Consider the following 27,994-nt stretch of genomic DNA (forward strand, 5'->3'; position numbering starts at 1 on the left):
TTAACAACCTTTGTTTTTAGGTCTTTTTTTATTTAAAGTAATTATTCTTATGTAATTTTCTTATTTTTGAAGCTAGAAGAAAAAATTTTTCCCAGAAAATGTTTATTTTTATGTAAATTTTACATTAGAAATATCAAAATATAAATTTCAGCGGCCGCAGCTGTACTTGGCAGCTGCCAGCCGCCGCAGTCGGCGGTCGGCGGGAAAACGGCGGCGGATCTTCATGAAATTTTAATACGTTATGTAGACATGTAAGAAAAGCTTAAGTTTAAAATTTGAAGTCTCTAAGTCAAAAATTGCGGCCACAGGAGCCTTTTAAAGATTTCTGGAGACCTGGAGGATCAGGACCTGCAGGATCATACCTGGAACCTGAAAGTGACTTGAACACCTGTATTTCATATAAGGATGTACTACTAGAGGATTTTTTAGTATTTTGGTATGATAAAATGCTTTGTTTTAGTCAAAAAAATATTTTTGCTCTTTACCTGGATGACCCGGCCAGGTTTGCTGGCATCCTGTGCCCGCCAGGATGGAGATATTCAAAAAATTCCAACTCTCAGTTATGTGTCATACCCATACTTAAAAAGTCAAGCATTTTGGGCTCTTTATCTTTCACACACAGAAAATGAGATAGAAAAAACCGGATGGGGGGGCGTTCAACGCCCCCCCCCCCCGACCGTTAAGGGTTAAATTTCATCTATAATGCATCTAAATTTTTGCTTTTGATTTTAGGGAGAGATGGGACAATGGGCTGTTTATATTACATTTGTCCACAAAGTTTTAAAATAACTTTTTCTTATTGGTTGGCCTAACAACTTTGGGGACTTTTAGTGAATTCCATCATCATTTGTAATTTACAGAAGTAATTTTATGTATCATCATTGGGGATATAAATTAATTTATCTGTCTTATTTCTTTAGATTATAAACGCCTATAACTTATTCATTTAATCATTTCTATTTCAAATTAAAAAGTGTTTTACTTACAATGAAAGGATTTTGATTTTAAAAACTTAAGATTTTACCCATTTAACAATGACTTATTACAAACTTTTGAACATATTTTGGAAGAGTCTGTATTTTTTTCTTATTAGTTATTTTAATTGAACATCCGGTCATGAAGTGGTTTGTAGGTCTTTATAAAACACTTAAACAAATATTTTCTCTATATTTATGGTAGTTTACTTCTTCAAATACATGAAAATTAACTTTTCAAATGTTTTCTTTTAAAGTACACTTAACGATGTGAAGAAATTTCTTGGTATATTTTCTAATAATCGCACGGCAAAAGTATGTTCAAAAAAATATAATTCTTAAACAATTCATTAACAAGTATCTATAATAAGCTTCCAGCATATTTTTTGATTAATTTTGTGTCGGAAAGCAATATTTTCTCACAGTGCAGAGGTAGTTTGTAACATTATTATTCAGTACAAAATTCAGTCATACGATAAATATATATTTAATTGAATTCTTTATATTGTACAATAAAGATTAACTCTTATAAAGAAGAATGTATTTTTTTGTCTGAAGCTTAAGATCTCGAAACTATTGAACAAGTTCTCTATTTTAGGTAAGCTTTACATAGGTCCTGTGATGGTGTGCATAACCCCCCCCCCCCACACACACAGTAAAGAAAAAATACCATTGTCGCGGTTTAAATAATAGTTAATCTACTTAAAGCTTTCCTTAAATGGAGAACCAAATCGGTTCAGTAGAAATTGAAAATTTAAGCAAAATACGAAAAACCTTTTTACTCTATCCGATTGGACGGTTTGCTATTTCATATGTAAGAAAAAGAACATAAATATAAATGCTAAACCAAAAATCACGAAACTTCTTACTTAACACAAAAATAAGTTTTAAAAATGCTGATATTTAATACTCTACCTCTCACTATATGACATCCTTTCTATCTCTATCTCTCTGATATTCTTTCAAGAATCCTGGCTACTATTGAACTTAATCTTATTTTAATTGTAATAAAAAATACCTTAGTTTCAAAGCTTGACTAAAAACACAGTCAGCTTTCCATATTTTGTATTAGTTTTATTTCTTTTATGATAGGTTAGGTTTTGTAAGACTGTTGGGAGTACCGTAGGGTTATTGTTCCACTAAATTATTGTTCCTCAACACATAACGCTCGCGTCATAACTAAATGGTTCTCACTGCTGCTATGTCTGGAGCACGACATAAATAGTTGAAGTAGGGGCAATGCCATGGCCTAAAAAAGGCGCAACTAATTACCATGCACATTTAGGACTACTAAGACAAAGGTCGTGCAATTAAAGGGTTGGTTGTCTATAGGGCGAATGGACGCTTTACACCACTATTAAGAGTATGTTTCAAGGTGCGTGGAGAGGTCTAGAACTCGAAGCGACACCATGCCCCCTAGATTTCAAATACCTTTAAAATGGGTGGGTAGTATGTGCCTTCCACTGGTAAATCTATGTGATTCTTCCAAAAACCATATTTTAATTCCCCAAAAATGATGACGAAGTTTATTTTTTGAACAATTAAACAACATTACACATTATATTAGGTGCTAAAAGGTATTTCCGTTTAAATTCATAGCTGGAATTTAACGTCATTACATGATTTTATTGTAAAAAGAGAAGCTTTTCCATAAATATAAAATGTTTAAATTCGTTTCCTTTTCCAGGGGGGCCACGATTTGTATTGTTTTTTCTTACCTGCATGAAACCTCTAAGGAAGGTTGATAACAACGTAGGGCCAGTCATTTTAGTAGTTCCAAGGGCACCCTAACAGCCCAAATATTTCAGATAACCAACCCTTTGATTGGACGATATTCATCTAAATGTCCTCACCTTTTATGATAATGATTTGCGCCTGTTTTGGGCCTAGGCATTTCTTATACTCTTACTATTAATTTATATAGTATAGCAGCAGTAGGAAAAGTTGAATTAGTTTGGGCCGAGATTAGAACCTATAACCTCCGCCAACGAAGATGGATGCGCTACGTGTTATGCTATAGTCGCGGGTTAGAGATTGGTTTACTTTATCTTTAATAATTTCTTTGATTGTTGGGAAGTTTTCATTCTTGTTTATTCATTTCCTTGGAAAACTACTCTTTGCTGTAAGGGTTTAAACAAACGGACATACATAAAAATACACAAGCAGTCACACAGACATACAAACAGACAGATAGAAACATGTAAAGTTGGTAAATACTTAAAAATGCCAATGTCCGTTTGCGTAAATCTTTGCGTATTTGTGCGCGTATGTGAGCGCGGTGTCGTTGCCCGGTCGCCAACAACACTTCGTTTACGCACACAAACACACGCACATTTACGCAAACACTGACGCACGGACATATGTTGTTGAGTGCGTATAACACATCCTGTGTGCGTGCATGCACCCAAACGTAGCCCTACGAAAAGCGACGACTGCGCGGCCAAACCAACCAAAATTTTTTGCACGTTAGAACATCTTCAGTTTGTAGTTGTGCGCGTTGCAGTCAACAATACGTGCTCGTCAGTGCGTGCTGCGCGTTAGTAAAGAAGGATAAACAAAACTTTGTGGCGGCTGATATTTTTGCAGTGATTTTTTTTGTTGCATATTTTTAAGTGATTTACTGCTAGTGAGGTGTGCATAGATATAACAAAAACAATTTTTATTAAAAATTTTGAAATCTGAAAAAAATGGTTTGTATTTTAATTGTAAAAAGAATATTACAAAAAAGATTTGTTAAGTTTATGAATGGCAAATGAAAAGAACCTTAGACTGGTCGTAAAATGCATTATACTTGAAGTTTAAGAAATACACAAATATAAAGTATTAGACATAAAAAAATTCAAGAGTTGATATGTACAATAAAAGGGTACAATGTCCAATGATCGCTGATTTTCACATATTCCTGACCCATTATCAGCCAATTAACAAGGAAGTTTTGCTAACGTTTAAAAAATACATAATCTCTTTTCTTACTGAGGGAAGAAAATATATGCTGTTGAGATTTTAATGATACGCATTAAAAATCAAAAGTGTTGACTTTATTTTGTTTATTGAAGGTCAAGAAACTTTTTGTATATTTGATTCTCTTTAGAAATTACTTCATATCTTCTTTTTACTACTGAGCCGATTGAGTTTTTTATTAAGTATAGTATTTTTGACCAAAATCAAGTCTTACAAAAACCTATAGTTTAGGGATCGTCAATAAATCACAGTAGATTTGTTATGCATTATCTTAATAGTTTGAAAGATAATATGAAAAGAAGCTACGCCTTTCAGCATATTTTTGACCTTGTTTTCATCAAAATTCGAATCATAACCTTTACAAAATGTATTATGTTGAAAATAAGAATGTTTTTGTTTTTATTGCACAGGAGAAAAAAATCTGCAAACTTTTTTTTTGTGGCAAAATCCACGAAATGTTACTTTTGGCACTAGACGTAGGACATCACATGTTATCTTGAGAAGGATGACCGATATCAGTCATTAATGTTTTGGTTTTCATCTTTAATTTGATTCTTAGCATTAATTTAGTTTTTATTTTGTTAACGTAACGACAGTAAAAGACTAAAACGATATAAAAACTGTCGATAAAGGGATTTATGTATAGAAATTTACCATATATATTTTTTTAATTTTGAAGATCAAACAAACAAATAATGTATATTAAGTGGTTTATTTACAACTCACGGCTGTGCCCCTAGTATCTAGGGGCTCTATATTCGAAGGAATTTGGAAGGGTACAAAAATAGCCTAAAACCATAAACCGACCTTTTTTATAAAAAATGTAATATCTTAAAACCAACTTTGGACGTATAAGAAGCTTTACTGTAAAGGATAACCGTATCGGTTCAGCAGTCAGTGAGATCCTTCGCAACAGACAAAAAAAGCTTACTTCTTTCTATTATAGGATATCTGTAAAAACATATTGCTAGATGTTTATTTCATTTATTGTTAGATTGCCAATTCTACGTTACTTGTAGACCTAAAAGTCCTTTTTTTTACAAAGTTACTATCTAGTTTTGTAAGAATAAAATACTGTTATCTTAACAAAAATGAACAAATTTTATATTTGTTATTGGTCTCCAAAACGACATAACATGTTTATGTCGTGAAATAGCAAATTTGCGTACACGTATGCGAATATGCAGAAATAGATGTCAAAAAATATTTGCCAATATGTCCAGTGCTGTTATTTTATTAACATGAAAAAACATATGACAAAAATACGAAAAAAAGTTCCAAGCAAGTGGCGACCCGAGAAACCAAATAGCAAGATCTTTGTTTGTCTGCACCGAAGGATCTCGTTAACCGTAAAACCGATTTGGTTCTCCCTATAGTGTGGCTCTTAAAATGTCTTGGGAAGGGTTACACTTATTTTAAGGTTACTATCAAGGATAAATCGCCCCTGGAAAAAAATAACCATAACATTTTTAATAAATTTTTTTTTTTATAAAATTTCGGATCTACTGCAGTTCACGGTAAAATATTGCTGGTAACGAATATTGCTAAAAATCTATTAATTCAAAAGGCTGCTAGCTGCCAAACAGCTGAATGTGCAGATCATGCCCGCACACTGTTTTAAGCAGCATAAGAAGGCCTACGAATAATCTGGAATAGCCATGAACCAATAATGCATAATTATCTCGCAGTGCAGAGAAATGCACGAAAAAGGCCTATTTTACGCGTTTTTTCTTCAGTGAAGCTTTCCCTGTGCATCATTGGATCTTGGCTATTCCAGATTATTTGTAGGCCTTCTTATACCGCTTAAAATGGTGTGCGGGTATGGTCTTTACGTTCAGCCGTTTGGCAGCTAGCAGCCTTTAAAATTCATAGATTTTTAGCAATATTCGTTACCAGCAATATTTTACCGTGAACTGCAGTAGATCCAAAATTTCTATTTTCAAAACTACAATCGAAAGTAGGGGAGTTGGTTGACATATCCTCCCCACCCTCAAGTGCCTCTAGATGCATCTAGAGGTATAGCCGCTAGTAGCTATAAGTTTGAACTCACTACTAAAAGTAAAACAAGATAATCATGATTTTATTCTGATTAAATTGTTCAGCCTAATGTTCTTTATACATACCTTATAACAAGGTTTATAACTGACTTTAGTTTCTTAGCTTCAAAATAAACTTAGTTAATGACACCAGAAAATGGCTTAAAACTGTGTCCGCGAGATTTTAAGGAATCGAATGGGTTGATGGGGTTAGTAATTGGTCTACTTTGTGTTTTAGATTTCAAATTTGAAATTTATGTTGTTTTAATTATCTAATTAGCTCTAATTGGTTAATGGTTTAAGATATGATCAAATGAGAAATATTTTTAAAAAAGCTTTAACTTAAAAAAATAATTGATTCAATAGATCTATAGTATAGATGTATATACAAATAACTGCCTGTCTCCCTTTTCCAAGGACCTCTTTCGTCTGCTAGCAAATTACTTGACTGTGTTAATATTCTCCACACAATTGGTTGAATTTTAAAGACCCAATTGAGAGTCGGCACATGGTAATTGAGATGGAGACATATAGTCATTTAACCCCTTTCCCCCTCTAAAGTTTTACTTTAATGTTAATTTCATGTAATAGAATGTAGATTGAAAGTATCATTTAACTGTCATATCTCTATCTAAATCCATCTTAAAGTTTTTATAATAATTTGCAACCATTGTTAATTTAAATTAGACCTTTATACGCTCTCTTTATAAATGTAACATTGCCCATAGGGAAACAAATAAGATTATATCCAATGGCAGAGTAGCATAAACATTAAAGTTTTATCTAAAATTATCTAATTCTAATATAATTTTTGGATCGAAAACTACATTTTAAACGCGTTGGATTAAAAAAGTTTTTGTTTGGTTTGAACAAGCTGTTTATAGACCAATAATTTTATTCTGCAGAAAAGTTTATTTTGACTGTCTCATTTGGGATCTACATCAATTTATCGTACATTGTCTTATTCCTTACTAGCGGCAGCGCCCCTAGCATCTAGAGGCTCTGTATTTAAAGGGATAGAAAGGGGCTATAAAATAGCTTTAAACTATCTCAAGACTTGAATCTGAAAATTAAATAGCCTATACGGGACCTGTGTAATGCTTACCTAAATAGAATAAATCAATCAGTTCAGAAGATCTTAAGCTTCAGACAAAAGTACCTTACTACTTTATATAGTAGGATGATAAAATTACTTTAGTTATAATAAATTTGAAGTATCTTGTTAGTTGTGAATGTGATGTCGCATGCCTCACAAGTAAAAGACATTCTAAAAGTACATTCCAGTATTTGAGTTTGTTTCATTTAAAAAAAATGTCTACGCCCCTAGCTTCTAGGGGCCCTGTACATGAAGTGGAGGCGAAAAGCAAAAATATTTGAAAACATGCTATGGCAGTTTTATATTTATCTATCCAAATTTAATGTCAGGAAATAAACAATAGAAAAATAAGTTCTCTGTCTATTTTTTTACTTAATCTTTCAAACGGACGTACGGCCGGACGGACTGACCAACCCTAGGTATAGAGAAGCTTGTGCTACTTATTAAACAAGAAATGAAACAGAAGCAGCGTATATTGCCTAATATAAATGACGTCATACAATACAAATGACTAATGATAGGCCAGTATTGACCAATATTAAAATATATACTGGCCTATCATTGGTCATTAGTACTATATGGCGTCATTTTTACTAGTTACTTCAAGCTGCTTCAACGAAACAGAGTTTCCTTATACGCAAATTGTGACACAGGATCAATAAATTGTAACTGCATAGATCGGTTGCTGCAGCTCCTTGCATGACACAAAATTAGGATCCTAGGGTCAACCTATGTCAGAATTGTCACATAACAAAATGATTTACATCAAAATCTACAACATAACTGTGATATTATGGAATAAAATAAGTTTAGGAATGACTTAAAAGTCAAGTGTTACTTCTGATTGGTTTTAATTCAATTTTATACCATGTGTTTTATTCTAAATAAACTTTGCATCTAGAGGCTTGGTATTAGAGGGATAGAGAGGGGATATAATCCCTAATAGGTAAAACCCAATTGGTTAAGTAGATCTGAAGTTCATGCAACCGATTTAGTTCTCCTTTTTGGGATTGCTTTTGCATTTATTTTTATATTTTCTTGGGAGGTAAGAGGTAGTTGATGAAACCCAAAAGAAATGGCTTCCCTATTTTTTCTATGGTACTGTTTAGGGTAACTCCCTTACTAATAAAAAGTTTCTTTTATTATTAAAATCAATTAAAAATTTAAAGGAAATTGTTTGTCAAATTCATTGTTAGATTATTGGCATGAATTAAACATAATACAAATTCTCATCAATTTACTATACACTACTAGACAATAGATTTATTATTTCTAAAGTGTTTTAAAACATTACAAGGATAGTATTCTCCATAAAAAGCAAAACTCTTGGTTTAGCGATCTAAGACTTAACTATTATTGGGTAACACATTTTTAATTGACAAATTATATTTTTGAAATTTTTCCAAAAAAAATGTTGATTTGATGACCTACATTTTTTTATTAAACACAGTTTAAATGAGAAAAAGTCTTATTAAGTAATAGTTTTTTTATCGAAATGCTAAAGTTATGAGAATAATTCCAGTTTTATAATTTTTATTTAATTGTTCGTACTCAATTGCCAATAACATGGACAAAAAAAACAATACATGAATTTTCACTAAAACCGGTTCTAACCCAGCGAATATGAATTATTGAAGAATTTTAAAAGCCATACCTAAAAATTCCTTCCAAAATATTGTTGAAGTTCTAAAAGTATTGAATCTAATATAAAAGTAAATACATAGGTATTGACAGGGTTTTTCACACATACGCACAAAAAATACAATCTCAAACACACAAACGTTTAAACACACACTTCAATATCACAAGAACAAGCAAATTCATTAAAGTGAAGCTTTAAAATTTGACAATGGGACAAAGGACTAATAACAAATATTGAAAAATGTCTGATTCTAATCTCACTAAGATTAAAAAATGGAAAAAAATTAGAAGCGCTGAAAAGTGTCATGTGTGACGTCATAAAAATACGTCTAAAAATGAGGGATGGGAGGAGAATTGGAAAAGGAAAAGAGATTAATTTAGTCATATTTTTATGAAGTCACACATGATACTTTCCAGAGCTTCGTTTTATCAACAGACTTACATGTTACAACAATTTTACGATTTTAATATTATTTCCTTTTGTTACAATAAACGGTCAATTTTTCAAATCGATAGATCGCTACTAACTTTTCTAAATTTATGATCTTCGAAGTAGCTTATTGTTCCTAATAAAAAATGTTGTTATACAATACAAATGACCAATGATAGGCTAGTATAAATTTTACCCTTGGTCAATTACAATGATTACTGGACTATTATTGTTCATTTGTTTTGTTTGACGTCTTATTTTATTAGGCACTATAATCTGCATCATGATCATCGCTATTCTTTACTAGGTTACAGACGGACGTACTTATATCATTGATCAACTTCGCTGTTTAGAATGCACAATACTTGAATGAAATAAACACACCTATTTACAAATAGAATGCAGTTTGCAATGCACTTATTCTAACTCAAAAACCATTGTAAAGAAATACCCAGGGAGGGAGGGAGTGGTAATTGGGATGTAATTTGCACTGGTGCCCGTATTTATATAAACATGTTATCTTTTTCGTTTGGGTACTTTTATTGAATCTTGACAAACAAGTAAACTCAAAACTTTTCAACTAATAATTTTCACTTGTTTATCATAACTGGGGATGTAAATCAATTGATTTCCATTGTCTTATCCCTTCAGATTCTTGGAAATACCGGGTCCCCAATAATCATACTGTAAAAAGAAGATTTAAGAACATACAAGCATTTACGAAATATTTTAAATTGACTTCCATCTTTATAATAGTTTAATATTTCTCATTTTCTTTGAAATCCGATTTTCCAATTGTTGTTGCACAACTTATGAACATAATTGTCCTTGTTATAGAATTTGGTAGAGCGCCAATAGAGTTATTTTTCTAGATGGGCTGCCATATACAGTAATCCGTCCATTTTGAAACGGGATTGTCACTCCAAAAAAGTCATGTGACGTCATAAAAATGTGTGATTATCCATTTTTTTTAGGGGGTTTCTTTACGAGTTTTCCCCTCATCTTCCTCATATTGATATGTTTATGGATATTCAATACGTGGATAGTGTAACAAGGGAACTTTTGTCGTCATTTTAGGTTGCTAATATAGTCCTCAGATATTGGTTAATACGTTCCTCCTTGGTCCGGGGAAGAAATAAGAGGGAAAAGCCATAAGAGGGGGTTATATTAGCAATATCACAATATCCACGTATTCTATATACATAGATATGTTGGTACTTTAGGTTGCTTGAACAAGTAAATAACTTGGTACCAAACCACGCTCTACAAATCCAACAGTTAGGGCCACAAACAAATTATTCTTTACTCTTTGTAACCATAATAGTATTCACTTTTACTTGCTTAGCGCAAGATGTATTCATATATATCCTATTATTTAAAGTAGTAAGGTTTTTTTTTGTTAGTCCGTTTAAATCTCATTAACCACTTAACTGATTTGGTTCTCCATTTTAGGTTCTGGTGGTGATTTCGACTGTTTTATTCTTTCATTTAGATATTTGGATAATTGTACAAATAATATATGAAAAAAATACACTAGTTCCATCAGTAAACCGCGAAGCCTTTGTGGACCTCACTACAATTCAATACCCCGTAGTACGTACACTTACATTATAAAGAGATCAATTCAAATTTTGTGGGCCAGGCCCTGCAGATTGTGGATATAAAAAGATGCATAAAAAGGTGCACTTTTACGACAAGGTTTACAATTAGTTTGTTAGTTCAGGTCATACACTTTTATCCACCTTTAGCGAACATCTAGCCTAATTTTTTTTCATTTCATGCACAAAAATAAAAGTAAATATTCAAAATTGAAGTATCAAACATTTTCAGGAGTAGTAAAATGTATTTTTTTTTACAAAAGTAAACTCATTTTTATAAGTTGTATTATACAAAAATATCATAATTCTATAACACGAAAATTTAAAAAAGAAATATTTAAACTTTTATTAATTTATAAAAGTTTTTGGAAAGCAAAACAAATATAATGTATCTGTTAGATTAAAACAATTTGAACAAGATGATAACATCCATAAGGTATGACAGACGAACATTAACTCTTGTAAAGTATCAAAACTGTATATACAAAATATAAAGTTTAGAAAAATTATACTTAGGTAAATTTTTTGCAAAACTTCTTAAATACAGAATATTGTTTAAGGACATACTGCCATTTTAAGGTCTTGATTATAGAGATGCTTATAATATTCTACCTAATTGTAATAGGAATTAGTACTTCCAAAAGCAGATCAATCGGATGATCATATCACATAAAAACTGTTGTTAAAAAGTTAAAAATCAATTATAATCAAACCCTAATTATAGAAAAGCTTTACTTAAATAAAGAAAATACGATCTTTCCAACCCTAATGTAAAACTAATTAACTAATCAAAATAACAATAACATTTTTCTTTATATTCTTTTATAACAATTTTAATATTTAAAATGATGTTAAAATTGTATAATTTTTGTGGAAGTAAATAATTAAATGCATATTCAATCAAGAGTATTCCATCATGACCGCAAAAGCGTAAAATATGGCAAAACATTTGATTTGCTATTATTATAAAGTAGTTGCTTCTACCCTAGCCCTTGAAGAGGGGAGTTGGGAGGTTGGAAAAATAGCATAAAACCAAACCTAACCTAGCACATTTATAAGCTCAGTGTACAACCATTTTGGACAATCTTTAGTTATATATCTTTGTTTGGCCTTATTTTCAGGGTAGGAGGGGATATTAGACTGTTTATGTCACTACTCCCCAAAGTTTTATAATAACTTTTTTATTTGTTGGCTCAACAAATTTTGGGACTTTTATTGATTTATTTAGTTCATTCAGTTAAGTGTCCAAACGCCTCAACCAATAATTGTAATCTACAGAATTTAGTTTAATTTAATTTAAGAATTTTGGTGTAATTTTGTATATAATCATTGGGTATGTTCATTAATTTATAGACCATTGGCTTATCCCTTTAGATCCCTGTCTTATGTCCGTAACTCTGTTTTTACGTCATAGGTTTGCGGGCGTGATAGAACACTAAAATAAATATATATGACCAACTTTATGCAAATACAACAGACAATCATTAGAGTAATTAAAAATTAGGGAGAGTGCAATAGCGTTTAGATTACTAAGAATTTGTTAGCATCTATAAATTGACATCATAAGAAAACGAGAAAAAAAAACGTAACTACCCCTTTTTTATTTTTTGGGGGAATTTTAAAATTAAAATGACCGTTAAGCTCGTAATTTTTTTTTGGGTTATATCATACATGTATATAAAAATGACTACTTCAAAAGCTTTGACAAAAAAAAACAATCTATGGTTAATGAAACCATTTTTGTCTGTCAGTCTAAAACAAATAATTTGATTTGATTTAATAAAATTACAAATATTTTATATTAACATTAAATTAATATGACTCATAAGTAATTTTCATCATTTTATGAAAGATTTATTCATTAAGAAAAAGAAGTTAAAACCAGCTTATACCAACAACGAAAAATTTTTTTTTTAAATCACAAAAACTATACGTAATTTTTAGATGTAGTTTTGGGGACACACATAAGAATTGACGAACTTTTATCTGCCCCCCACTTATAATTTAAGATTTATTTAGCTTGTAGTTATTTCTCGCATCGTATTATAAACAGCTTTCCGCAAATATAGAGTGTAGATTTTTATTTCCGTAGAAAACTGGATATAATACAATGCTAGACATAGTTTTTTTGTATGGATGAGAACTGGTTCCTATCCACCGGATTCGAATGAATACGAGAAAGTTTAATCTATTGATTTTTATAATTCGCTAATAAACAAAAGTTTAATTCAATCTACGTTATTTTATCAGCCGATACAGACAGACATGCGGTCCTATCTTATTGAATGAGGAGCTCCGATACTGAAATAGTAAATGATTATTTTTCATGACTTAAAAAGAATGAATCTTCAATGAAAGCAAGTCGATTTATAGCCTACGTACATCTTGTATGTGAAAAAAAGTGTTCCCGCGTTTTTACCAATTTTAGGTTACAGTTTAACTATTTATATGTAATCATTTCATCTTTAATACATGAAAAATAGAGTTTTCTATGGCTTATTAGTGCATAATTACTTTCTTTACCAATAGAACAGCTACTACTTTCTTGTCAATTGACAGATTTAAAAAGTTTTCAATCACAGATTATTTTAATTTATATCTATCTATCTAATAAAGTTATTTTTCTATTTTACAAGAAAATTCCAACAGTTAATCATCAACAATGTTTTTTTTCTTACTTGACTTATTCTAAAGGATAAGAAAAATTGTAAAAATGTATACTAACCATTTTAAAGTTGCATTTGATGTTGATTTTGATAGTTTTGAACGCGGGGATTCATGTGGAAGTAGTAGTGTGTGTATAGTTTTTCAATGTAGCAACGTTTTTGCTGTTATATACGTAAAACTAATAGTATTAATATCATTTATTAAACTAAAAAAATAATACAGTTAACTCTTAAAATTAATTTGGGACTCAATTTATCCAGTTAAGCAAGATCGTCTTAACAAAAAACATACATTATAGCACTTTAATATATTGATTCATAATCGATTAATGCAGCTTATACCAATAACGAAATTAATTCGAAAAAAAATCACGAAAAATAAAAGTGATTTTCAGCTGTCGCTGGGGTGCAACACTTAGTAGAATTGACGAACTTTTTAACTGTCCCCAAATATTAAAGAAAAAATATATTTTGCTTGTTTGCTATACCTTATTCCTGCGTTTTGAAGAAAAAAAATTTTCAATAGCGCAACTACTCTATAACTATATGATTTTACTGGCTACATTGTTTGTCTGCTTAGGATGGGTAGGGAAAGTTCTCACGGAACAAAGTGTATCACACTAGCTACATCTCACAAATCAGTGCTCGTACAAAATTACAAAGATTTTGCTATCATAGATTGGTGGATTTTTTCTTTCACTAATTTATTAATAGATCAAAGGTATTTCAGATTTTTTTTTCATATATATAATTTAATTATATACAGAACTAATTAAAACTGATCATAACTAACAAGGACCTTCAAGCTTTTTCTATATTGATTTTGTAACTTCACAATTTAATTAAATACTTTTACATTAACGAGAGAATAATAATTCATTGTGCTTAAAAAACTCTACAACTACAACAAAATGTACAAAAAAGGGCATTGGTTAGAAAAAAGCAAAATCATTTGATAATAAATATTATTTTTTTCACTTAAAACAAGGACAATTGTTGCTAAAAGTACCTAAGCAACCACAAGATCTAGTTAAGGAGAAGCGGTGCGACTAATAACAATTTTAACCCTTACAGATCGGGGGGGGGGGGGGGGGGGGCTCAAAGAGCCCCCCCCCTCTAGTTTTTTCAATCTCATTTTTTTTGTAGGTAAGATGGAGAGCTGTTACTTCATGACTTTTTAAGTTTAGTAATTATACGTCGGCAAGAGTTGATTTTATTAGGATATCTGGTCTGTGTCGGCCGTGGTGTCCGGTCAAAGTCGGTTGGGTAGCAAAAAAAATTAGAAAAAATTCTAAATAAATCTTAATTTCTACATTATGACTTTTGTGTATAAGGTAGAAACCTAAATTTTTTTTGTGAATACTTAGATATCAATGACCATCTGAGAAAAGTGGTGTTATGACCGTTTGACCGCTCTCTGACCGACTTTATGACCGATTTTTGTCCGGCTTTTACTACAGACATATATCATGAATATCATGGCTTCTATTACAGCTAGAGACCTATAATTTTTTTTGGTAAATCCTTGAGCAATAATAAACAGATAGAAATATTAATTTGCGCCGCCAACCGCCGTTTTACCGCCGTAACCGCCGAAAATGGTGGTTTCCGTTATTTGCCGTTTTTCGGCGATGATCAGAAAAAGTAATTTTTTTGTTATGAAAAATAAAAGTTCGTCCTAAAATTTGGTTATCCTAGCTGCAAAATTGGCCGCTCTACAGCTGTTTTAAAATTTAGCGGCTGGCCGCTAAAAAGCAGCTAAGGAGCGGTCTGACTGCTATGACTAGAAAAAGTAATTTTCTCTAAAAATACACATGAACCACCAGAAAAAATTTTTACGTCTTTATCTGTACCAGGAGCCGAGCCGAGCCCCCCCCCCCCCCCCCCCCCGATCTATTAAGGTGGGAATTGGGGCCCAATCTGTAAGGGTTAAAGAAACTCAATTGTATCAATAGATGTAGAATAAACGTTGATATTATGGCAAGGAACAAATTGTCGTTAATTTAGCTTGCTAATATCGAACTCATTTATTTCATTCAGGAAGGGAGGGGATGAATGTAAAGGGGGTCGAAGGGGGATTCTGGTATTTAAGCCCACTGCGTGTTTCACGTTATTAGAGAATATGAAAATCTGGTTCAAGATCCAAGTAATAATAAATCCAATATTATTGTATATTCATTATTATTGAAGGATATTAAGTATGGGTACCTTAAACTAATTTCTAAAATCTGTACAGCAAATTATCTACACTTTTGTATAGCTATTGCATGATCTTTCAAGCTAACTTTCAACCATAATTTATAAAATTAAATGTTCAAAACATTATCATTTATAATAAGATTATTTTTTAATTGTAAGGCATAGTTTTAATAGTCCAGTTTTTGGGTATTAAAAACTGTACAATTGTAAAATATGATCTTGGCGATTTTCAGTAAGTTGAACGTGAGGACAGGAAGGAAGATAAATTTATAACATGATCATAATTTTCTTATTCAATTTCCTCTCGAAATTTTCAAATTTTATTTTTAATCAGGAGTTTTATGTTTGGTGGGTGAAGTATAGCCAAATGACCAAGCTAATATTCCTTGATTCATTACAATTGAGATTAAGGCAAAATTATATCTTCTATTACCTACCAAGCGGAAAAAAATGCGAATAAATCGCAAATTTTCGCAAAAAAAGCGAAATCGCAAAATTAACAAAATTCGTAAAAATTCTTAGAAAAAAAGGGAGGGGAAATTTTAGGGGTTTTTTTTTTGGGGGGGGGGAAGAAAATAGCCTGAAACCACCACAGAACCAGTAGGTATATTCCCTGAAGAGTAGAATCCGATCGGTTCAGTGGCTACTGAGATCTTAAGGGACGGACGGACAGACATCAAGCTACTTTTTATTATAGATAAGACATGACAATTTGCGGTTGTAAAGGCACACCGAGATACAGCTTAGTATCTTTTCTATTTTTATTTGATTCACAGCTGGACATAGGTAGGATATAAAAGTGTTCTTTCACTTCCGTCAGTTTATCATACTTACAAATTAAAGCATTATAATCAGGGATCTAAAGGGATAAGACAATTGCCGATAAAATATGTACATCCTCAATGATGTAGATTGCAAATAGTGGTTGAAACGTTTGGACACCCAACTTAATAAACCAACCGATCAAAATTCAAATAATTGTATTGTTCAAAGTTGTTAAGCCATAAGAAAACGTTATTATAAATCTTTGGGGACTAGTGTAATAAACAGCCATTGTCCCCTTTCTCTCTGAGACATAATAGTTATTGGTAAAGAAATAATAACTTAGATTTTTTTTGTAGAGGCATAAACACACTAACACAGTAGGCTAGATTAATTTCAACAAACAGTCAATCATTTCCTTATAGGATTTTTATAAAAAACAAATAATTTTTTATCACGTAATTTATAATCGGCCATTATTTACATTTTTTAATGAAAAACTCAACGGGTTAGATTTAATTTTCAGTGTTGTTTATCTGAACAGGGTTAGGTTAAGTAGGATTTGATGACAGGGAGGAAGGGAGGGGACAACGGTTCGAATATTCAATATTTTAGGGACTCAAACCTTGGGGACCAGCTTAAAGTGTTCGTGAAGTATTTAGACTAAATTTGAGGACTTTGGGGACTTGCGCATAATTGCCGCGGAATTTGTTATGAATCCAGCAGACAAAAATAAAAAATAAACAATTAACACATTATCTAGCAGACAAAACATTTATATAGTATAAAAATATTTCGGCTGGTTCTAACAAATATTTTTTTCCTCATGAAAATGTCATTTCATGTCTAGAAATTGTACAGTGATATTTGTGTAATAAACAATCTTAGAACCCTTCGTTTTATCCTGAATTTTGGTGGAAGATAATAATAAGGAGAAGGGATACAGATATTGAAAAGAGCGATTTTTCTATTGAATAATTACAGAATGTTTACTCCATTGTGATATACTGGTAACCTAATTTATAAGTAGATGTTTTTTTCTTAGAACCCTCTAATCATTTTGAGTTTCATATTTTTAATAACCATAAACCAGGGAGTAAGGGAGGGGACAATGGATCGAATATTCAATTTTTAGGAGTCTCAGACTTTGGGGACTGGCTTAAAGGGAATGTGCAAGAATTTAGCAGTTTCTAACTGAGTTTTGGGACTTGCGCATGAAATGCCGCTACTCATTATGTATGTTTTGAATATTGCAGACGGGAAGAAGGGATAGGGGAAGTGGGGGCAAGGGAAATAAACACTCGTTGTGTTAGTTTGGAATGTAGCAGACGGGGAGAAGGGAGAAGGGAGGTGGGGGCAAGAGGCAAGGGGCAACGGAAATAAACAGAATAAAAAGGGGCAGTCATATTCTTGCTAGCAGCTGGCCGGGTCCAATAATCTTTTAATATAAAAATCACACCAAAAAACCTCAATATATTTCATCAAAAACAAGTTGTGATTTCACTTTACATGACGCTATGGAAATCTATTATTCAATTAACAATCCCTTTATAATTTCCTACAAATTTATTGGATTAAACTGGATTTCATGCCCTTTCTTTGATAACTCTTATATTGAATTAATTGCCCATTGTCCCCTCCCTTACTACCTGACCATAAACACTTTACAAATTTCTGGATATTTTCAGGATAAATCTGGTTTTCATGGTAATTCAGGGAAAACTCTTAAATGGAATTAATTGCCCATTGTCCCCTCCCTTCCTCCCTGATTTGATGAGCTCCGCAAAGACCGATAACTTTTGTACATCCCCAATGATGTTACACAAAATTATCCCTTATGTAAAAAATAGTAGTTGAAATGTTTGAACACTTAACTTAGATAATTAACCAAATAAAATTAACAAATTCCCTAAAGTTGTTTGGCCAACAAATAAAAAAACGTTATTATAAAACTTTGCGGACTAGTGTGTTAAACAACCCATTGTCCTCTCTTTCTCTGCTAAAAATATATTTTATAGATAACTATGCCCTGGTGTTAATTATTGTCGGTAGATTTTTAAATGGTTCAATGTCTTGGGATTAAAATGAGAAATATGATTATTATACTTATATTTAGAGTGGGCATATTTAACTCTTAATACTTAGCAATGAGACATCAGGCCAGGGACTTTAAGGGATAAGATCAAATTAATACTTCTATAGATTAAAATTATTGGTGAAAAAGTTAGAACATTGGTAGTTTAGTCCAACCAATCAAGATTTTACAAAAAACACCTAATTTTATTTTTGTTAAAAATTAGAGAATATGCATATAAACCTTTTTAAAAAATTTTAATATCCAGTCAAATATCCCCTCCCTCCTGTATTTTGCATTTTCCACGATAACTACTGGGAATCTTTCAGGCAACTTTTTGAATCCTAGTTGGTTAGTTCAAACAAGCAGTGTCCACACTTTTTAACCAATTATTTAAACCTATAGAAGGGGTAATATTGTTTATCATCATTGACCAACAAATTATCGTCCATTGATTATTCCTGTGTCCATGGATCCAATCTAATTTCATAGAATTCACACCTCATATTTTGATTCATCATTTGCTATAATGAATATAAAACATTTAAAGAAAAATAGGCGGAAGAGATATAGAAGCAAAAAAGAAAGAGAAAGAGTGAGAATTAAAATAATATAAAGAAAATAACTTTTTAAAAGTAAGTTTGTTATTACTGTCTAATGTGATGGACATAAGCAGCAGATACGACAGACGGACTTTATTGATTTACGGTTCGTGGAGAAGCTTACCTTCTAACCCAAAAACATCAGAAAGTTCTATTCACAAGTTTATTGAGCTGAGGTTGGAACAATACTAACTTTAATAGTATAAACAAAATTAGTTTAGGTCAAAATGGGGCTGAACAAAACATAGCTCCTTCTTCTATTTATATTTCAGGAGGAAGGTTTAAATAACATACAACAACTACATTTACAACTACAATATTAGGTTGGGTTAAGTATAATAACAGCGGACTCCTTCCCTTTATGTAATTTTTGGGGGAAGGAATCATTAAATCAAAGGTTATACAAAATTCAAATCAGTTAAATAACTTTTAGTTTTTGTTCTGTCTGATACAACTGCACCACATTAAGACAATAATGTACTTGTTATATTGTTTATTTTATATATTTCCTGGTTGTGAGTGCAGTTTTCTAGAAATTGTAATGACAAATAAAATTATTTTATTAAACCATACAAATGACCAAACATGCTACTAGGCAGAGTAATAGTTTTAAAAGCATAAAATTCAGGAAGTTTATTTATAAATTTGTGAAAAATCTCTCATTATAAAAAATTTTTTTTTAGTATTATACTTTTTAGTTATAAATGCTATTTTAATTTTAATGCTTCTCTAATTATAAATATTGTACAATAAATAATAAATAAAGGTTCCATCTAATTTTATGCATAACATTCTATAATGAGAAGCTGTCAATACTTGGAGAAAGAATGATTTCTAGATTAATTTTCATTTTCTCTCTGGTGCATAGTGCACTCAACAACAAAGTTATCTGTGTGTCTGTGCATTTTAGTGTGTGTGTGTGTGTGTGTGTATGTGTGGTGTATGTATGTGTGTATCTGTAATTTTCTCGGAATTCTTGTTGCCATCAGTTTGGCAAGCTTAACCTTTTGCAAACCAAATTCATATAGGTTAATATTCCCGTAGTACAACCATATTTTTTATTTCCTCGGATAAAAGCTTCTCTTTGATTGGGATACGTCTGTAAATACGTCCATTTCGTAAGTTTAGCTTTATATTCCTAGTTTTTTTGTGAAAATTTTTCTAGAGGGTGATTTCTCTAAGGAGGGTGGTGGTATCCTCCTACAATAGTTATAAAAAACTTCTTAGGAGCTATGAGAAGCTACCCTGTAAAGGTAAACCTTATCGGTTCAGCGGTTAGCTAGATCCCTGGTTACACACAGAAAGACAAACAAACAGAGAAACTTTTACTTTATTATAAGGATTGCTGTTATTACTGCGCTACTTATGAACATATTCATCCTTTTTACATTTTGGTCAGATACAGAGTTAGGGCTAAATTCTTCTGCAGATAGGAAACAAAAATAGTACATTTAAAGATTTATATCGGACAAAAAGAAATCCCTATGCTACAGGAATGTAAAGGGATAAGACAATGGACGGTTAATTAATGTACATCCACAATGATGATTTATAAAAATTACCCTTGCTCTACATTAAAATTGTTGGTTGAAAGGTTACCACAAGAATAGATTGAACCAACGAATCAGGATTTAATAAAAGTTTCCAAAGTTTTAAAGCCACCAATTAAGATTATAAAACATTGAGTACCAGTTTTAATTTCAGTCAAATAACCCCTCACTCTCTGTTTTTTAAAAAAAGGGGTATTCACAATAAACTTCTTTAAATTTAGTAATGTTGGAAAGATTTATGTTTGGCTATATATATCTTTTTTTAAGCGAAGCTTTCTATAACTTGGGTCGTTCAATCAGTCTGTAACGTATAGTTCTTTTCGTTAATTTAGACAAGTTGGAATTTACTGTATTATCAATATCAATATATTCTTAATAATTTCTATAACAGCTAGGTACGTTTTAGGAAGAATAGCAACTCTGTAGTTGTTTCCATGAATGTCCGTACGTCCATTTCAAAATGTTGATTTTAACTTTTTTGACAACAAATTTGTATGTGATACATTTAGCATATTTATCTAATTTTTGAATATTGATTTCTACAACAACAAAGTATATAGTTCTAAGCGTAACATCTCTATAATCAAGTTCTAAAATTGTAAGTATCCTGAAATTATGCAATTTTGGAACAAATTTACTCACAATTTTGTTTGGACTTATACATTTATATTATCATGTTTATTCAGTTCTGACACTCTATAAGTTGTAATGTTGGTTTGTCTTACTGTTTCAGAGCTTCGCTTTTATGGATGTTGTCATCCTTGTTTAAATTTTAGTTTTAGGACCCAACTCATGCAGATTTTCCCTTTAATTATCTAAGTGTCACTAATTTATCCAATTCAAAACCTTGAATCCTCTTTTAGTGATAATAATCAGCAGACAGACCTGTTAAACCTAGGAGGAGTGCATTTACATACAATTGTTGTATATCCTAGCAGCCACGCCCTAAAAGCCTCAAGGGGCACTTGAAGAAGGAGGGACACTGGGGATTAAAACTTCCCACCATTTTCTATTTTATTTTTTTCTCAATATTTTTTTCCAGGGTGGTTTCTCTTGAACACAATAATAGTGTCTGACTGATTATGACGTAACAAAAAAAAATTAGCCAAAGAGAGGCCATTATTGACTTATGGTAAAATTTATAGTGGCCTCTCATTGGATATTTTTTTTGGTTACGTCATAATCAGTCAGACACTATTACTGTGTTCGTTTCTCTTGCGAGGGTGGTGGAAATAGATCTTTTCCTTGACCCTATAATACTTAGCTGTAAAGGAGAACTATATCGGTACAGCGGTATGCGAGATCTTAAGCTACAGACAGGGACAAAGAAACACAGACATACAAATTAACATCCTTTTACTTTTATATTAATATTTATTGGATCCTATTACACATTAGTATGATATTTTGTCGACATAATGAAAGCACCAAAGTTTAACTTGTATATCGCATCCATACATCCCACCCACTTCTCTTTTAATATTATATCCTTACCCATCGATCCCCCTAGGCTTTTTTTGGTGTTTTTATATTATGAAAAATATATAATTTTACTTGTAACGAATGAATGAAGATTAATACTCAAAAATTTTCTTTAAAATAATGCTTTTGCAGCTAAGCTCCTAGGAGCTTTGGGGGAGAGGAGGGTAGAAATATAATTTACTTAAAATAAAGAACGCAATCGTGATTTGTAAATTAAGACTTTAAAAAGAATTAAATTGGATATTTTTATGTTGTTTTTATAGTTATAAAAAAAAATTTGCTATTTCAAATTTTTTTCTTGATTTGAAAGATGCTTTTATAATCCTAGAAAAGATGATATGGCAAAAAAAGGTTTGAGGAATCTTTTTATAGAGAAGGAATGGGCATGTATGTGTGTGTGTGTGTGTGTGTGTTTGTTCACTATTGGGGCAAGAAAGGAAGTAGGAGTAAATATTATATCAGAAATGTTTAGACGAGGGAAGGGGGGGGGGGTGGGCAAAGATGATGCACAGAGTTAAAAAAAGCCCGGGGGGATTGGGATCCTCCTTAAAAAATGACATTTGGCATAAATGTTGTAAAGGGGGGGGGGGAGGAGGATAGGAAACATGAAGAAATAGTATGGAGAAAACATGTATGAGGGGATACATTGGTCAAATCAGTGTTTAAGTGTTTAGACCTTTCTGTGAATTATTTCTCTCAATTATTTGCAATATCTTATTTTTTTCTTTTTGTGGAAATCGTCCATAATACGATACGACACATGATTATTTGAGTAATTTTTTAGAACTGGTTCTAATCCAGCGGATTTAATAGGGTCCGAAGCCATGCTGAAAGAACCTTAACTTTGTAGTCAAGAAAAAAGCTAACCAATGAACCGATTGAGATATCCATTTCAGGGAAGGTTTGCATATGTCTTATAAATTAGAGTCTTTGGGTAGTTTTAGGCTACTTTTACTACACTCTCTCCCCTTGATGCTACACAGGATTTCTATAGGTACTTTTCACAGCTCGTTGGTCAGAAGGACAGACGGTCATATAATTCTAGTTATAGAGTATGTTTGCTACCATCATTATATGAGCTTTTTTTCGATATCCTCCTGTAAATAAAGGAGTGGCAGTACAGAGAAATACGCGCACCAGACTTTTCAAGGTGAAAAATACAACTCATAAAGTTTTTTCTCCGAAGATATTTGATAGTAAGTCGGTCATCAAAAAGATACCTGTCTTTTATCGTATCGTATTATAGATAGCTTTCTGCGGATATCAAATTATAAAATTTTAAGATTAAAACCAGTTTTGTTAGACCCGAAGGACCGAAGGCCTCGACTATCAAAACTAATTCTAATTTTATGATTATTCATAGTAGCGAAGCTACTCTATAATTCACTTTGTCCGTCCGTAACGCTATGGGGGAAATGGGATTTACTCAGCTCCTATAAAAGATAGAATGCTGAAATTTTTTGACAACATTCCCATCATTAAGGAGCACAATTGACTATAAAACATCATTGGCGTTCGGACCGACTTTTAGCAGGTTTTAGGCTATTTTTATATTTTTCACATTTTTCTCCATAACTTCAGTGTTTATGGTCCGATTTTCAAAATTTTTTCAGTTACAGATATCAAAATTAAATTTCCCGTCGTTTAAAGGAACAACCATGAAGGCCAGACTGCCTTTTTAGCAGGTTTTAGGCTATTTTTATTTTTTTTCACATTTTTCTCCATATCTTCAGTGTTTATGGTCCGATTTTCAAAAATTTTTCAGTTATATATATCAAAATTAAATTTCCCGTCTTTTAAATAAAACAATCATGATGGCCAGACTGCCTTTTTAGCAGGTTTTATGCTGTTTTTTTTATATATTTAACATTTTTCTCCATATCTTCAGTGTTTATAGTCCGATTTTCAAAATTTTTCAGTTATAGATATCAAAATTAAATTTCCTGTCTTTTAAACAAAATAACCATGACGGCCAGACTGCCTTTATGGCAGGTTTTAGGCTATTTTTATATATTTAACACTTTTTTCCATATCTTCAGTGAATATGGTCCGATTTTCCAAATTTTTAAGTTAAGGATTTAAAATTTTTTGTCGTTTTAATAAAACAACCATGACGGCCAGACTGCCTTTTATCAGGTTTTTGGCTATTTTTATAAGTTTTACATATTTCCCCATATCTTTGTTTATTTTGATGCAATTTTCAAACTTTTATGGGATATCAGTATCAAAATAACTTTTCCCATTGTTATGAGCATCTTTAATATAATTTACTTTGACCATTGTCATCATGCAAAATAAAACAAGGTTTCATGTCTATTTTATCCAATAAATCTATTCTTGATTTTAGTAAAAACCTTTTAAATCTACCTGTACGTATTCCCATCGACGATTTTTTGTGCTTCGCTACTTATGGATGTTGTCATCCTTGTTTTAATATTTGTCGTTATTAGTATGGCTGTAACTTGTTCTAATCCAGCGATATTAATCGTTTCGAAGCTATAATTGAAATATTTTACTTGTTCAAGAAAATTCCAATAATAATAAACAAAATTACCCCTTCTGTTGATTGGAAAAATTGGTTTAAAAGTTTAAACACTACAAAATTTAAACAACCAATTTAAGCCTCAGTAAGAGTATCTAAATTATGAAATTTTAGGTATCATAATAATTTATAATCTATTTCATTGAAAACGTACTTCCAATAAAAAAATACTTTATGTAAAAACTTTGAATTTTGTTGTTTAATTTATCTTAAAGATGTTGATATAATGTGAAATGATCAGGGAGGGAGGGGACATTGGGCTGTATATTACACTTATCCGAAAAGTTATAATAACGTTTTCCTATTTGATGTCTTAATATCATTCAATGACTTTCAGGAAATTTGAAACGCTTAACCAGTAATTGTGACATATAGAAAGGGGTAATTTTGTATTTCGTCATTGGGGATGTATAATCGGTTATTGTCTTATCCATTTAGATCCCTGGAAGTAATCTTATGGTTAAATTTCTGCCTGAAAATCTGTCTTAACCTTGTCAATATAGCATTCAAGTTTATATTTATCAATAGCGAGGCTTTTATATAATTAGTGTCTGCATATGATTGTCTAATATTTATCAAACTTGGTCTAGTTATGCTTATGTAATTTCCAAAAATGCAAAATGTTTTAGGGCTGATTGTTATAACTTTTAATATTTGAACCTTTCTGTAGTATAAAAGTTAGTACCGTTTAATTTAATAATAGAAATAGAAGAATAGAAGCATATTCTGAACCCTTTTTTCGTCAAATCTAAGAAGGAACATTTCTAGCAGACAAAAGTATTGTTTACTTTCGACTCAAGCTGATGTGGATTCTTAAGAAATGATAGACTCGCTACTCGATAGTGAGGCAAAATTATTTTTGTGAAAAATCATCCAAAAGCACATTAAAAATCTACAAAAATTAAACAAAATCATATGTTAATAACCCTTTAAGATTTTATTCAATTTTTGTAAATTTTTTTATTCGATTTTGGAGGATTTTTCACAAAAATAATTTTGTCTCACCAGCGAGTAGCCAGCCCAACTTTTTTTTTAAGAATCCACCTCGTTGCTAAGCTTTCAAATTTAAACGAAATTTTTGGGCAATTAATTCTGATTCCGCAAAGCTTTCTACTAAGAAAATGTACTGTTTACAGCTGACTTTTATGTATGTATGAAATGAAAAAAAACATGCCTTCGTAGTAAAATGTGTACACAATTTCAACCAATGAGATCCAATGTAAATTCCGATGCGATTCTCCTATTGGCTCAATCAGACATTCCCTCTCTTTCTTAGTACCTTTATTAATTTAATTTATTATTTTGTGAGCTTTGCTTTTATGGATGTTATTATACTTGTAATATATTATATAGGTATAGCATGTATTATTATACAGGGAAGAATGAGACATTGGGCTGTTTATTACACTAGTTCTCAAAGTTTGATAATAAGTTTTCTTATTCGTTGGTTTAATAACTTTGGGAACTTTTCAACGTTTCAACCACTAATTGTAATCTATAGAAGTAATAATTTTGTGTAACATCATTGGGGATGTGCATAAATTTATCGGCAATTGTCTAATCCCTTTAGATTCCTGATTATTATATCTCTTTTCATATTTTTCATTATGATTTATTATATTTTTCAAAGCACTACACGTTAAAGCATTATATTTCCCTTTGAAGGTTATGATTTAATCGATTTTATGACAATACCTGCCAATATGATAGAGGCAAGAATAAAATATTATATACAGATAAGGTTTAAGATAAAATTTATAGTAAGTTTAAATAGTAATGGACTGAAGTTTTCCTCAAAATGATGCTTTAATCGTTTTAGTTTACGAGATTTTATGGGCAAAAAAATTATAAAATTTTTACAAAAGGAAAAATATCCGCTGCTTTAGAACCGGTTCTCAGACATACTGAAAAAGCATGTATCGCATCGAATTTAATTACAACTGGTTTTGATTTTCACAAATAGTTTTAAACTACAGAAAGAAAAATTTGTCTTTATAATTATAGATGTACATCTGTTTATATTCAATTGTCTTATCCCTTAGAATCCCTGTATCACTTTGCATATACCGTATATTAGCGGATGTGATCGGTCACCAATAAAAAAGAAATATAATCTATACAACATTTCGTCCTGTTCAAAGTTTTTAATAGGATAGTGGGGAGTAACATAGGGGCCTTTGGTGATAAGCTAATAGACGATAAATTTATGTAAATCCTAACTGATTAAAACAAAATTATTTATTCTAAAGATAGAAATTATTGGTCGAAAAGTATGAATACTACTAACTGAAACAACCAAGCATAATATTGTAAAAGTAACCAAAGATTTTAAGCAAACCAATGAATATCGTGTTAATAAAACTTTGGGTACCAGTTCAATATCCCATCCATCTCTGGATTCATTTAACATGAAAAAGAAAATGATTGCTCAAAGCCACCCTATGTGGTTAAAAAATAAGAAAGATGAATAATATTATTGAACAAGGACTAGTATTAGAAAAAATAAGACCTATAGCGTTCTATAGCTCTTTCAAATAAAATAGTGGCTGTGTTTTAGTTTTGATGATAATTTTTTAGGTACCCATTCTTTGGATTCAAAAGTTTGAGTACTTTTATTAAATCTTATTGGTTGATACAAACTTGTATTGTACAAACATATCCTTTTTAATATACAGAAGGGGCAATTTTGTTTGTCATATTAGAGGTTAAATCATCAATATATCATCAATAGTCTTATCCCTTAAGATCCCTGATAATATGAGTAAAACATCCTGTTGCCTTTTAGAAAATATATATCTATAATACAAAGTAGAATGATGTCAGTCTGTCTGTCCGTCTGTCTGTCTGTCCGTCCCTTAAGATCTCGGTAACCACTGAACCGATCGGATTCTACTCTTCAGGGAATATACCTACTGGTCCTGTGGTGGTTTTAGGCTATTTTCTTGGGGGGTGGGATACCCCTAACCCCCCCAAAAACAAAAAAATCCCCCCCATTTTTAAATTTTTTTTTTGAAGATTTCCTTGGTCCTTTTTTCATTTTTATTTTTTATTTTTTAATTTTAGATATTTTGTTGAAGATTTCCTTGGTCCTTTTTTTTGCTGAAGATTTCCTTGGTCCTTTTACGAATTTTGCCTTAATTTTTTTTGACAACCTCTTGGGGAAAAGCCTCTAGAGGATAGGGACGAAGCCACTAGTTTTATATAAAATAAGAATTTGTGATCAATTCTTTAAAACTAAATTTTAAATCCTTCGTTTGAAAATTAAATGGAAAAAATATGATAACCCTATTAATTTTGTTTTAAGCTATAAATTATATAATTTTGCACATTTTTGGAAAAGGGAAAACTTATCAATGTCTTGGTAAGCTGTGAGGGAAGGAT

At 31.3% G+C, this 27,994-nt stretch overlaps 1 protein-coding gene across 1 annotated transcript in view; it reads left to right on the plus strand.

Moving 5' to 3' along the window:
- Positions 1–3,440: 3,440 nt before the first annotated feature.
- Positions 3,441–27,994, plus strand: part of LOC145319483 (uncharacterized) — a 231,080-nt gene continuing 206,526 nt past the window's right edge. The window contains exon 1 of the mRNA XM_080161628.1: positions 3,441–3,605. The gene's annotated coding sequence lies outside the window, so the exon portion shown is untranslated. The remainder of the gene's footprint in view (positions 3,606–27,994) is intronic.

The sequence above is a fragment of the Acartia tonsa genome, chromosome 5 (assembly GCF_053477335.1).
Source record: "Acartia tonsa isolate MP-2025a chromosome 5, ASM5347733v1, whole genome shotgun sequence".
NCBI classification, from domain to species: Eukaryota; Metazoa; Arthropoda; class Copepoda; order Calanoida; family Acartiidae; genus Acartia; species Acartia tonsa.